The sequence below is a fragment of the Molothrus ater genome, chromosome 3 (genome assembly GCF_012460135.2).
Source record: "Molothrus ater isolate BHLD 08-10-18 breed brown headed cowbird chromosome 3, BPBGC_Mater_1.1, whole genome shotgun sequence".
NCBI lineage: Eukaryota > Metazoa > Chordata > Aves > Passeriformes > Icteridae > Molothrus > Molothrus ater.
The window spans coordinates 2916614-2931153 of record NC_050480.2 but is presented as its reverse complement, the minus strand read 5'-3'; the positions used below and the strand labels follow the sequence as shown (position 1 = coordinate 2931153).

Sequence of the window (14540 nt, the reverse complement as noted above, 5' to 3'; positions counted from 1 at the left end):
TTGTTTGAAAGAACCAGTTTAATTAGAGTTTGGAGGTTTATTATGAGTGGAAATTTTGATTTTAAACTTGATCATAGCTGTGGAAATAAAAAGCTAAATGTGGATCTGCATGTCTCCAGGGGCCTCTCTGCCAGACTGGCTTGTATCCATGAGTCCAGGTGAGAAGCTCCCAAAGCATGGGATGCTCTACTTGGAGGGGGATGAGGGGTAGAGCTGGCTTTACCTGAATCCTGGTCATGAGGACATTGTTATAGCTATGAAAATGTGCATCAGAGGCTCTCACATTTGTAATGTTCTTTAGTGTATGGAGTGCAGAGCTCTTTTATCTGGGACTGTTTCTGTCCTGGCTGCAAGAAGCCCAAGGAAGAGCCTCCACTGGGCTCGGGCACTGCTCAGCTGGGGCCTTTGCTGGGCAAGCTCATCTGCCCACACTGGAGAGGTTTCCCTCTGTGCCAGCATCCTGGTATGTCACATGACACATCCCTGTGTGTCTGGAGTTAGCAGTGCGGCAGTGCCACACAAAATGAGACATCAACCCAATTTCTTCTTAACTGTTGTTGTGTGCAGTGACCCCGCACTGAGCCAGGCTGGGCCTGCAGTCGGTCCTGGCCGTGCCACTGTGAGTGCAAAGCCTCAGAAACATGGAGCTGCCTGTCTGGGCAGGTACTGATTCACCTGCAAGCCAACAATTCCACATGGACTAATGGGGCTGTGCTGGGCAGAACCATGGGTTTCTTTGCAGAGCCTGACATGTGCACATAGAGTCCAACCCCTCCCCTTTTTACACCTTCACTTTTAGTTTGAAAGATTTCCTTGGATATTCTTCAGCTTTTCCTCATCTCTGTCAGCTTTCCCTGGTATCAAAAATATTTCTGAGCAGGTTAGTGATGGAACAGACATGACTCCATACAGAGCATGTCTGTGTATGTGTGTATATATATATATATATATATTTACAGATGTGCATATATGTATGCAAATTTGGCAATGCATAGAATAATTCTGCCCCACTTACAGATGGCTTTAATCTGGGAGCAGGCAGAGGGGGCACAGAGCAGGCCCTGCCATGCAGCAGGAGTGTGGAAGGATATATGGACACACAGCTAACGAGAAGGGAAGGGAAGTGGCTGGAGGCTGAAGGGATATAATGGGTCCCCAATGTGGCAAGCACATATGCTGCCACACAGCAAATGCAAAGTGCCACCACCAGTGACAAGGGGATTGCACCTAAGGAAAACAGCTGTGCCCAGTGCCCAAACCCAGTCAGCCTCCCGACCCTGCGTGTCCCTGCTCTGATGTGGATTAAACTGGTCAGGTCTGGGAGCCTCTCTGAGTGTGCCTTGCGCTGCAGTAGTGGCTCAGTAAATCTCTGAATACCTCTTGCACGGCGGCCTCTTTTGCATTTGCAATCTTGCATTTGTGGGATTGTTTTATTTTGTTTTATCTTAATTTATTCTGCTGCACTCGGCATGGCGGGAGCGCTTTGATTATCTGTGTAGATCATTGCATGGTTTAGTGCAGTTCTGTGTTACAAACCCTCCCACATAACCCTGCTATTTGTTCATAATTTTTCTATTTTGAAGAAACATCCTTTGACACCTGAGCTGGATCTGCTTTTCTTAGGCATAAATATAATTGTCCCTGGTGAAGAGCATCTACCTGACTGGTCCCATCCCCTCTGTATATATTTGAATATATAAAATATTAATAAATGATGCCAAATGTTTAATCATATCCGTTTGACTCTATGAGGCTCGGTATATGTAGGCTTTCCTGTTAACTGCCTCTGTGATATCTACATACTGCTGATTTGTTGTTGAGCTGGAGTTTTTAAAGCAAAATAAAACTGAGGTTTGCAGTTTGATTTGAATTAATCAGGTCTGATTAGACAGGAACACATCAGGCTGTTCTGGAAATCCCTGAATCTCTCTAATTCAATTTCATGTGTTATTCAAAAAGAAATAGTTCATAGCTTAAGCAAAAGTGCTATTTATTTAACACTGTTTTTTTCAGAGTGCTAAATCTTATGGAGGGGGGCATTGTGACAATGTTCAGGGTGTAGGAAAGAAAGCATTTTGTTTTATGAAAATACAGATATTTTAGAATGGAGTCACCTGCTGGTAGATCTCATAAATGTACATAAAAGGACGCTCCCTAATATTATTAGTTTGGTTTTTTTCTTCCCATCACCCTGGCTGTCCATCTAGGAAGCTTTGATAGCTGGAGCCACAAAACCAGAAGACTGTATTTAGTTTAATAAGCCAATTTAAAGAGAAAGGTTGGAATTATGTATGGCAGAGGACAATTATGCAAACTAAATGATTCTTCAATTAATAATGAGATCCATGAAAGGCAAAGGAGACAGGATGCTCCTGTGAGAAGGAGAGGGCTCCTGGTCCCCACCACGGCGCGGAGGGACAGGAGAGGGGCAGGGGCAGCTCCCAGACAGACCCGGAGGGGCTCTGCTGGTGGCATCTCTCCGGGGGAAGCCTCGGAGAGTGGGAGTTGGGCATTCCTGGGCAGGTTTCCCTGGGATGCTCTCCATCTCCCAGAGTTCTGGGGCAGGGTGAGCCCCTCTCCGGCCCCACTCTAAGGATGGGGAGGTCACAATCCAAACCCACTCTTCCCTTCCTGCCCTCGGGACAGACGCAGCCCCCGCTCCGGAGCCACCAGTTCGGCCTTCCCCAAGGAGCTCTGGTCCCTCTTTTCCGTGCCTGGCCGAGCCCTGAGTTAGAGATGGTGAAGAGCCAACAGTTCGCAGCCTGAAGCAGCGGCGAAGCGCCGGGAGAAGGGGAAGCAGCGATTATCGGGAGTGATTGTTCGGGAGGGCAATAGTGGGAGGTGCTGTAAGTGACAGGGATTCACTACGGGACGCAAATCACTTAAGGCAAAGCCATTAGGATCAATTTAAAATACCAAAGAGGGAGGCTAAAGTGACAATGGCATATTTTAATTGAAATCACAAATATCATTCTGGCTTAAAAGACCAGGCAGAGTTACTCTATCTGAACACAGGAAAAACTTTTCCTCTTTTAATTAAAAAAAAAACAAAGCAAAGATCAAAATGGAACTATGTTTTGTTTTGTTTTTTTTTTTTCAAAAAGTTCTTAAACCCATCTACACATATATATATATATTTCTAACGTTCTCTTTTCTCTTGACTTGATGGTCGTATTATAAATGGAATTAACTACATCACTAATGCTTTAAATTTGATTTTAATATAGCCTAGGGCTGAAGCATGGAATCAGCATATTAAAAGAAGAACACAGTTACAGGGACAATAAATAGCATGTCCAGATAAACACTTTTATCTGTGTGTTAGTTTTCTTTATTGAGCTGAGTAGCCCATGTGCAGAGACTGGGATTTTTACAGACATTTTTCCAAAGCTGAAGTCCACATGATGAGATTGTTACTGGTTTTGGCAGCAGCAATGTGAACCTGGTAAAAGAGCCTGGTATGGGAATCCACCGAGTCCTGACATATCCCATTTGCCCCGAACCCTTTGATTTCTGCTCACAGAATCTGACATGTGTTGGGCATTGACCTTGCTCTTTTAAATAAGCTTATTTTAGAAGACCTCTGCAGAACGCTGTGTGTTTGGCCTCGATGTAAGCTGTTAGGGAAATGTAGTACAAACACAGAAGTTGTATGTTTTGAATGCCAGAGATGTTAAGCAGCAGAGCAGTTGGTAAAAGCTGTACTTCTGACTGCTTTCTGTGCTCTCAACACGTGTCCTGAAAGAAAAGAAAAATTATTTATCCTGCTTTCGTGTGAAGGTTGTTATTCATTTATTTTTAGCAGGAAGTTCAGGACCAGACTGCTTTTTCAGTCCTACATATTCCAACTTGGGCTCTCAGACACTCAGTGGAGCAAAAGCAGCTCTTTTGAAAAGTGACTCTTGGGGATGTCCTGGCTCAGTGTCTCAGTGCCCTGTAGAATCACCCCTGGAAATGTGTCTGCAGAGAGGTGCTCAGGTACAGGAGTGACTTCTCCTTCTGGAGCAGCACCCTCACCCTGCATTCCAGGAAGGGCTGTAACCTTCAGTGGAGATCTGGTTTCCATTCATTACAGGGGAGCAGCTGGGCTGGAAGTTCAGCCCAAGAGCTGCAATCTTGCCAATGCCAGCAAGGAAACAAATCACTGGGCCCCAACATGGCAACACACACGGGAAAGGGATTGCAAGTGCCTTTAAGAAACAGGTACAAAAAATGTCCCTCATTCAGCCTCTCTCTGCTCAAGCCACTGGAAAGCTACCAACCCCAGAAACAGCAAAAGCAGAAGAAAACTTGGAAACACCTGTGATGTTGATGTGGTGCCCACACTCCTGCACCCTTGCCTTGGGCTTTGAGCTCTGGAGCCTGGAAACTCAGTTAGCTGGACAATATGTTCCCAGAAAGGGTTGCTGAATCTCACCATGCCTGAGGAAGTGGCAGTAATATTCTACAAAAAGGAAAGCAGGCATCCACTCACCAAAATAAATGTAAATTTCAATTTGTGGCCATGTGCAGCTCTTCAGGACAAAACCTGGCTCGGTGTGGAGCAAGGAAAAGCAGCTGAGCTGTGCCAGGACATTGATAACCGTGTTCCATGGCTCTGAGCACTCGGCTCAGTTGGCTTCCCAAGCCCCCAGGATGGCCATGGAGACTCACCTCTGGCACTGGGGTGAAAGGCTGCAAGTGTTTCAGGGAGCATTTCCTTGGCTAAAGGACTCAGGAAATGGATTTTCCCCCCTCTCTCTGCAAAGCCTCCTCCCTGATTCAGCAGCGGCACAGGGAAGCCCTCCTGGCCCATGAATAATTCATCTCCAGCAGCGTGTGCAGGGGTTCAGAGCCTGACCCAGACAGTTTTTTAGGGAAATAAGTGAGCATCCTGCCATCAGTGCCAGTGCTGGTGGCTGCTCCATGGAGGATGGGCTGGAGCGGTGCCATCAGTCAGCGGGAGGGATGGCAGAGCTGCTGCCCCTCCTGCAAAGGGAAAATTCCCTGAAATTCCCTTCACCGGCACTCACAGGCTCATTTTGCCAGGGAAGTGGCTTTTATTTGTTGTGAGTTCTTCATACAGAACAAAACCTAAGTAATGTAACATATTCTGGGCTCTGGGCAGATAAAAATTGAAAGGGCCGGGGTGTTTGTGCGAGTGGAATGATTGTGACAAGCACCACATGGGGTCCCCAAGGATGCTGTCTGGGGACTCGATTCCCCATAAAATGATGAAAGACTCTGATGTAATGGTGCTCTGTGAAACAATTTGAACATAAATGCTACTTTCTGTCCCATTAGCAAATGACTGCCATTGTACCAGGATTTTTTTTATTTTTTGGTATGTGTTTTGAGCACACTGAGACCAAAAACTTGCATTGTGATAGTGCTGCAGGAAGATTTAAAGGTTATGGTGGACTAAAAATTGAAATGCAAATCACACTTTCCCACAACCTCCTGCTGAGGCCCAAATTTTTATAGATCAGGTCATGCAGTCCTGATGAAGAATCAGTGATCTGCCTTTCCTGGGACTCACAGATTAGTTGCAGTCCAAGGTATCATTTCCTTACAACAGAACTGTAACTTACCAAGTGAAAAGTTTGTCACTGAAGACAGTCTTCTGCTCTTACATTAATTTTTCCAGCTGCAGTGCCACTAAGGATCCTTTTCCAGACAATGCAAACACACACATCACAGCTCCCCACTCTGCAACATGCTCTCACTGAATATAAACACACTGTATATATTGATCCTCTCCTTATTGCTTTTTTTCTTCCCCAGCATGCAGGTGGTAAAACACTGACTGCCATGAACTTCATTGGGAAAAAAAAAAAAAAAAGAAGAAAAAGCTGTGGTTTGGAAGCAGCTGGATGGCAAACTGCAGGCTGGGAATGTGGCTGCCAAAACCACCACAAGGAGAGTGGGCATAGAGGCATTTGTGGAGCATTCTGTTTGCTAATTGCTCATGGAATTTCAGGTAAGGAACATCCAATGTGATTTGTTATAATAGGGAGTGGCCTGGGTTTTGCTTTCCAGAGTGGCTTTTTTCCATCATTATTATTTTTATTGCTATCATTACAAATGCCCAGCTCTCTGGCTGGGAGCACAGTTCACAGAGGGGCTGTGGTGCAGCACAGGGCATTTTTAGCCATGCACATGCCAGGCAGTACCAGCACATATCTCCAGGCCCTGCTGTGTCCCAGGGCAGGATCTGTTCCTGGCTATGAGAGGACAGATCCCTCTCAGTGCTTCATCTCTCCAACACAGGAATCTGCTGGGGGTTCCCAAGTGCTGCTTGTGGGCTCAGTCTGTAACAGTTTTGAGCTGGTTCTCTGTGCCCTGAACTGCTGAGGATTCCCAGGAACCTTTCTGGTCACTCCTTTCCCTTCCAGCTATTTAGAGGCTCCTTCTACACAAAAATGTGCTGGAAATTACCACCAGCAGTGCATCTCTGGTTTGCATCTGGTTGCCACCCTGCAACTTTAACCAGTCCTACAACTTATTGCTAATTAGCTCCCAGCTAATGGTGATCCCTGCCAGTGCTGCAGCGATCCAGAGTCCGTGGGCATTAACGAGAATTAGCATTTGTTGAGGGCCATGGTGGGAGCTGCCTGTCTGCAGCATTTCAGGGGTCCCAGTTGCTGGAATGTTTGATTGCCTCCTCCACTAATTAGCACTGACACTGAGCAAGTTTTTCAGAGGTCTCACTTGGCTGTGCAGAGACCAAAGACACACTGGGCTCTGTCTCTGGTGAGCAGAAGCCAATAATAATGCATTCCCCCATAATAATATATTCCCCAATAATAATGCATTCCTCAATAATAATGTATTCCCCAATAACAATGTATTCCCCAATAATAATGCATTCCCCAATAATAATGCATTCCCCAATAGTAATGTATTTCCCTGCTTCTCTCCACTCCCCTGGCACAGGTAAGAGTGCCAAGGGATGGAGTTAGTGGCTGTGCTGGGGCACTTTCGCCTGCTTTGTTGTCCTGCATGAAATGCTCTTTCACTACTTTTTTAATGTGTAGAGAACAATGTAAACATTTTAACTTGAAGTCTATTGCCTCCTTGGTCTGGGAGTATGATGGTAGTTAAAATGCTTCAGGAATCTGACACACCAGCAGTGAGTAACTCTGGTGGGCCCTTCCATGCCTGTTTAAAAGAGGGTGCATAATCAGCATTAAAGCACAGGGAATACAGAGAAATACAGGCCCCTTGTAGCCCTTGAGGGGTGCATGAGCACGTGGCTGGTGCTTCTTTAGGAGCACCCACTGCCTGTTTGGAAGCACAGGTGCTGGGCAATGTCGCTGTGTCCCAGGTCCATTTCCCCAGCGCGCTCCGCAGGGAGAGGCACGCACGGCATATCCCGCCCACGGCTCCTGCCGGCCTGGGCTGCAAAAGGAGCAGCAAAAGGAGATTTTTCCATGTGCTACTGTGCAGAGGAAGCTGCTCTCACCCTCACCCTGAGGAAGATGAGCTCTAGGAACATGCAAGGGGCTTTTTTTATAGCTCGGGGCCCAGGAGGGGAAGCAGTGGTCATGAGCAGAGGCTGGAACTCGGCTTGTTAAGTAAATCTCAGGCTGTGCTGGTTTTAATTTATTTTTTGTTTTATGTGCAGGAGACTGGGCCTTGCAGGCCTGGCTAATATCAAAGCCTGGGGTTTTGTAGATTTTTAATCAAGGTCCACTTTGGGGGGTTCTGCTTTCGGGGCTTGCGGACGTGTAGGATTTTTTTTGTCATGTTTTTCATTTTTTCTTGCTGCAGTGTCTGGATTTCTTTAGTTCAACTTTTCCATTCTTCAGACTTGAGCCAAGTGAGCAATTTCAAATTACCCAGCACTTTCCCTATATTGTTTTTTTTTGGTTGTTGTTTGGGGTTTTTTTGGTTTGGGATATTTCTTTTTTTCTTCTGAAGCAGACTTGCAGTCCAGTTTCTCTGAAAATCACAGATGGCATTGCAATCCTACCCCATTGCCTCTCAATAATTTGGCATTCTTTGCACTGTCTGAATAGTTTATTGTTCATCAAATCTGTATGAAAGGAATTTTATATATATTTTTTGTTTGTTTCGTCCCTCTGCTGGCAGGAAAAGTAAATCCCAAAGTATTTCAGCAGGTGCTATTAATATGCAAATAATGGAGAGTACACTGGGTCTAATAGACCTCCCAACTACATGGGAGGTGTCGCTGTTGGAGCAAATTAGCTTTCTGTAATTTGCATGCTTTTCACAGCCTCCTGGGATTATATTTTAGATCAGAGACAATAAAAGCATATGCTGTTAGTTTTAAATGTAACTAATTTTAGACTTTGAAACCATTTTAACCTAACTTCTCAGTGTTAAACTGTTATTTGCACAGAAACTTTCCACAGAGCTTGTAATTTGCACAGCCTTTCTGTTCCCCCATCAACTGCTCCATCTCTCTTTCCAGGTTGAAAGAGAAGAAGGGAATCTACCAGGTGGCTGCATCTTGAAAAACAGGTATTTCTCACAAAATCCAGATTGTCCTAGCTTGTTTCTGAGTCTGCATTCAGATCCTGATGGGGTCTAGATTGAGCTTTTTATGTCAAACTTCTTCCCTCCCATTTGGCATCTCCGTATGGTGTAAATCCATCCCAGAAGGATGCTGTGGCCCCTGCTGGCTGCTCACGGAGGGAAGAGGCTGCTCCTACCATCAGAAAATCTTCTTTGCTCACCCAGCAAAGCAGAGTCCCCGAGCTGCTGTGGCACTAATGCCCAGTGTGGCTGTGCCTGCTGAGAGTCTGTTGGGAAACTCTGTTCGGAACAAATGGGAAGAAAAGCAGGGATTTCACAGCAGGCTCAGTCTGTAGAGTCACACATTACTGACTTGAACTGGCACATTATCAATGGCACTTCTCAGTTGGTATTGACAGCAGAAATGCCACTGTTAATGCCTGTGCTTTGGGCCAGTGGGAATGTTGGGGCCCATGGAGCTGTGTCTGTGATCCTGGTGCTGCCATGGCTGCCTCATGCTGGACTGGCCAGGTGGTAACCCAGGGCAGCCACTGCAGCCACTGCCCTCTGGCCCCATCCTGCCCCTGTGGAGCTGGCAGGACCCAATTTCTGCTGCATGGAAGGAGGGCTGGGAGGGGAGCTGCAGACAGAGCTGTCAGTGTGGGCAAGGTGCAGAGGCAGCCCCTGTGTTTTGTCCCAGTGCCCAAGGGTGGGATTTGGGAGCTCCCTGTGGCACAGCTGCTCCATTGCCCATAGATCTCTGTGCACGGTGTCCAGATCACTGGGGCTTGTGGGGTGGCGGCCATCCTTTACTCCAGGGGGGACAGAGCTCAGACGTGTGGAGGAGATGGCAGCCAGGTGCATCAAGTGAACGTTATCAAATTTATTTCTGCCATGGGAAAGGTGAGTGTGGCATGAGAGAGTGAGTCTGAGAGGGGTCCCTTGAGACAAGAAACTCTTGGGATGCAGCTTTGGCCCTACAGCAATGTGTGGTGAGACTCATCTGAATTTCTGGGGCTGCAACTTTGCCATCAATGTTTTTTAGGTGTTTCACACAGACAATGTATAGAAGCAGTCTGTTTTCCAAGGAATGCTCTTAAAGCTGGAAAATACTGGGTGCTAATTTTTTTCTCACATGTCACCCTAAATGTTTTTTAGCATTAATACCAGTGACCTCCCACTTCTGCTGCTTTTTATTAATGGAATGTGGCTTGCCTCTTATAAGCCTGGGCACTGGAGTTGGAAGCACTTGCTTTATTTAAAAATGAAAACAAAAAGGAAGAAAAAAGGGCTCTGATTACTCAGGTGTCGACAGAAAAAAACTGCGATGTTGTGCCAGATGGCTGCATTTGTGAAGCAGAGTGTAGTCAGAAGGAAAGTGGAAGGAGACAAGGCAAGTGTACATCAGGAGTGTGAAAACATGACCAAAATACCTTCAGCCTTGTTTCACCAACACTGGATTAGGAGGCAACTGTGGTGAGATGCAAGCAAAGAAAAGCAGAAGGGGACACTGTTTGGAAAACAAAAATGTCTTTCACAAAAGCTTTGAATTAACAGAAATCAGGAGGTTTTGCATTAAATGGGCCAGTGCCTCAGAGCAGTGTGCCAAGTGCCACACGTGGCAGAGTGAAACAGGGATGGCAGCAGGTTGTGTCGGGCCCAGGGTGCACTGGAGCAGGAGGTGCTGCTGCCAGGCACTGCCCAGTGCCCGCCGTGCCCGGGGGCTCCAGCGCTGCCCAGGGCCCGGGAAGGGTTTTCCAGGGATGTGGAGCTGTGCTGGCTCCTCCCTCTGCCCGTGCCCACAGGTGGCACCCGGGAGCCCTCGTGGTGGGGGTCTGGGTTATGTGCACCCCGCAGTGGGCACTTGTGACACCAGCACTGGCTGGTCTGTGCCCCAGGCTGTTTGGACTCGATCCCCACCTCCTGCAGGAGCTTCACTCAACCTCTGCTGCCAGGCCAAAGTCCGTGCCAAGCTTGTAAAAGCCGAGCCCTTGGCAGGCCCATGGGCAGGGGCTTTGTTACCCTTTTATATCCTGAAACAGAGCCTGGGCACTTTCAACTTTGCTTCCATGCTGACACTTTTGGCTGTCACACAGGGAAAAGTTTAGAATAGCTTGATCTCAGATCACAAATCCAAATTTTATTTTTTTTCCATGCTTAAGCACGGAAAGTGCTTAAGCACTCTGCCCAGACTGCTTTGGAGTTCTACCCTCTCTCCTCCTCTGTGGTGTCTCAAGGGAAGAGGAGGCTTTGACGTGGGCACAGAGGGGCCACTCTCAAGATGTGGCCTCTTGTCTCTTAGCCTTGGTTGTCTCTTGGTTTACAAACTTGGTGGTGCTTGGGTTTTGTCACCAGAGTCTGAAATCCTGATGTTCTTAGGCTGCATTTGATGGCAGGAAAATCTGTGGTGCTTTTCACCAAAACCATTTCCACAGATCTGTCTCACCTCCCCAACCCCAAAAGTACTTCCCCTGTTCACAGGTACTTTCTAGCAATGAACTTCAGCCAAAGAAACTGAAGGTAGGTTATGTTTCCAACAACAGGTACAGAGAAAGTGGCAGGAACATGGATCTTCCTCTGATCCCTGCTCTGGTACAGCTAAAGCTTGAATGTGAGTTTCATTCTTTTATTTTTATAAAATCTGAATTCCTATTCTAACTTTGGATCAAAAGTTTATTCTCCACACCAGGAAGATGTTTTGGGTTTTTTTTTTTTTATTTGCTACAAACTGCATTGTCTTATTTGGGGAGTATGTTCACAATTGAGAAAGAATTGCCTTTATTAACAAATCAAAAGCTTGTGCTGTCAAAACTGAAATCGTTCCACCTTTTTATGTGCAAATTAGAGCTTCTGTCAAACCTTCAGCCATGGTGCATTTAATTTGTGGAAATATAAAAATATCTGGCTTAATATTCAAATATTCTGCATGAGGAAGGAAATAGGAAATATTTGAAGTGATGCATTGCAGTCAAGATTCTAGAAAAATCAGATTTGAAAGAAATAAAGTTGTGCTTTAGCAAAATTTATTTTCCCTACTTTTGGCAGAGTTCAGAGCAGTCCTTAGAAGTGTGTTGAAGTTCTACAGGTGTCTGAATATCTGGTTGGATCATGGTCTTTGGGAGTGAACCAAGCTAAATCTAAGTGTGTCCAGGGCAGGGGAGCTACATCCGCTGGGTTTTTCCTTAGGAGAGGGTCACAAGATGTTTAGTTTTTAATTAATGGCAAAGGTACTGAGAAACTTTTCAGTCAATTCATTAAAGTTGGGGTTAAACAAAAAAAACAAAACAAAACAAAAAAAAAAAAAAAAAACAAAAACAAACCCAACTATTGGTTCCAGGGTGATAACTTGTGTTTTGGAAGGTATTTTTAGAGAGGATAAAATTCTGATTCTCTGAAGCTGGGCCCTGGTTCTATGTTTAGGTTTCCAAATAAAGAGCTGTGTGCCCAGCAAGGTGAGTCACTGATGGACTGAACCTGAGTTCCTTCCAGCACAAACAGTTTGGGTTTGAGCCTGAGGCAGCCCCCACTCACCCTGAGCCTGGAGCTGCTGCTTTCCTTCTGCTCTTTGAAGCAGCTTGTCCTGCTGTGGGCCTGGTTCTGTTGTGGGGACAAGGAAAACCTTGCAGAAGCACCTGCAGGAAGCCTTTTCAGTGTGCTCAGTGTCTTTAGCTGCATTTTGGCTGATTAGGGTTTTTCCCTAGCATCCCAGCAGGCTACTTCATGTTGAATTCCCAGCTCTCCTGTGACCCAGGAGCCTTTCCCATGGCTCTTTGAGAGGAGGGGCCTGTCCAGGCAGGCTTTGTTTGCTCATTTTCCAATCACATATGAGAATATCTCATCCTGGTTTTGGGAGGTTCTAATGGGGTCCCTTTCACCTTGTTATTTCTAAGGCCTGAACCAGGAACTTTTGCCCTTCTGCAGAGCTGAGAGGAGAGGAAGTGGCTGTTCTTGAGGAGCAGCTTCAGTTCCTGAAGTGCCAGTGCCATTATCTTCCAGAAAAGGCCACTGGAGCAGTGCTTTAGTGATGCCTGTGGCCAGGCTGGGATCTGCCCATGGAACCCTGGTGCAGATGTTGTTTCCAGCCACCTGGAACCCTTCCCACCACACCAGTAGGGTCACAACCACCCACTTCTGTGCAGAAGGTGCAGGAAATATCCCATCAATTGCTGTCAACTCTCAGAAGTCCTTTTGGGGGTGAATTACTGTCTGCAGGCATCCAGAAAACTTGGTCCCCTAAAACTTTAATGCTAATGCTGTCAGCAATGCAGAATTCCAGCATCCGGGGTTTTACATTTAGTCCTCCTGGCTCATCTCTCCAAGGGGGCTCCTTCAGGCTGAACGTGCAGTGCACTGCATGTGAAGGTGTTTATTAGCCCATTAGCCATAATTAATGGCAAGGCAGCTACTGAGGCTGGGGCTGTCCCAGGCAAAGCCTGCACCTTCTCTTTTCATACCCATGCCCCAGCATGAATTATATCATGTTCATATTCAGCCTCTCACCATCAGAGACCAACAAAGTGGTTTGGGTTGGGATCTCCTCTTTCAGGCCATAAACATATGATCCAGCCACCCCATAAAGTACATTCCTCCAGCTCTCCATGAATTCTCAGCCATAGCTGTGGCATGCAGTGGGGTTTGAGTCTGGTCCCTGCAGCTGGAGAAATCCTGCCCAGCACAGCTCTAAGGCATGGTGTGAAACAGGTACTGGAGCTTCACTGGTGAGTTTTGCCTCTGCTGCAGTCACAACTTCAATTATTTTGTTAAAATAGTGGATACTGTGCCGCCCCCCTACTTCCATGCAGGGGTCCAGGGACAAAGCTCTCTGAATGCCACAGTTTGCTGTGGTGGGAGGTGCAGGATGGAGGTGAGGGCACTGGTGGGCCGGGCACCTCCCTGGCAAGTCCTCCCTGCCAGGAGTGCTCAGCCTTGTGCATTTGATCCTTTAATTGGCCCATGTGCAGGCTGGACAGCTCTCTCTTTATTATTGTTATTATTATGCAATCAGACACCACTTACCTTCAGAATGTGCTGAAGATGCACTATTTATACAGAAACCATGCACACCAAGACCCATTTTCTCCATGGTGATTGCAGATAATGTGGAAAGCTCTGCTTTGATTCATTAGTAGAGCAAAAGACATAGTCAGGATTATTTGGTATAATTCACAGCACTTCAAAATGCATATATTTTCATAATACTCTAAATTTACCACTTGGGCTGGTAACTCAAGCTTTGCTGTAGTGCTGTCATCTGAAAATTGGGGTGGTGCCATTATTTCACTGGAACAGGCCAACCTGGAAGCTCATTTATTGTGGCATTTGTGGTGAGTGACCGTTGTGGAGTGTTTGTAAAACTGCTCAGAGCTCAGGAGGATCCCTGGCACCTCCAGAGCCCTCAGAGTGAAGGGGAACCAACAAGCTGAAAACTTTTTTTCATACAATCATAGAATGGTTTGGGCTGGATGGGAACCTTGAAAATTGTCCAATTCCAACCCCCCAAAAAGGCAGAACTCAGGGGAAAAAAATCGAAGGAATTTTGTTTCTTGGGTTGAAAAACAGAACACTGAGTTAATTTTAATGAGTTCATTTTGTTTAGGAGAAAAGTATCTTTTAGTTATTCTTTTGGATAAAATTTTGTGCTGCATATACTCAGTGTTGTTTTCTGACAAGGCGAGTAAGCAAAACTCCTCAGATTAGCATTTCTTATTTCATCTCCTTTCCTTTCTTGCCTTATCAGGACCATCCTTGGGCTGCACTGACCTGGCCACGACTTCATCCATGCCAGTTGGATGAGCCTCCAGATTCTTGCCACTTACATTCACACAAACATCCAGCTCCACCCTGTGAAAATCTGAGTTTAAGCCCAGCTTTAAAGATAGAGTTTCAAAAACTCTTTCTAACCAATAGTAACCTTTGGCAAATCCTTATCATTTCCAAGTGTAGGTACAGATTTTTTTTCTAAGAATGCAGATGGCAATTTCTGACAGCCATTTACAATTGTTTCACCCAACCATCATGTGCACATAGACCTCAGCACCCTCACAGCAAGGCTTGTCCACTGGAGACAGGATTTAAAATAT

The 14540-nt window shown here is 46.1% G+C and overlaps 1 long non-coding RNA gene across 2 annotated transcripts in view; it reads left to right on the top strand.

Annotated features, from left to right (window-relative positions):
• Window positions 1–14540, top strand: part of LOC118684973 (uncharacterized) — a 435555-nt gene that overhangs the window by 405949 nt on the left and 15066 nt on the right. For both annotated transcript variants that reach the window (XR_004979913.1, XR_004979914.1), the window contains exons 5-7: window positions 5764–5959; window positions 8417–8466; window positions 11004–11071. This is a non-coding gene — a long non-coding RNA (uncharacterized LOC118684973). The remainder of the gene's footprint in view (window positions 1–5763; window positions 5960–8416; window positions 8467–11003; window positions 11072–14540) is intronic.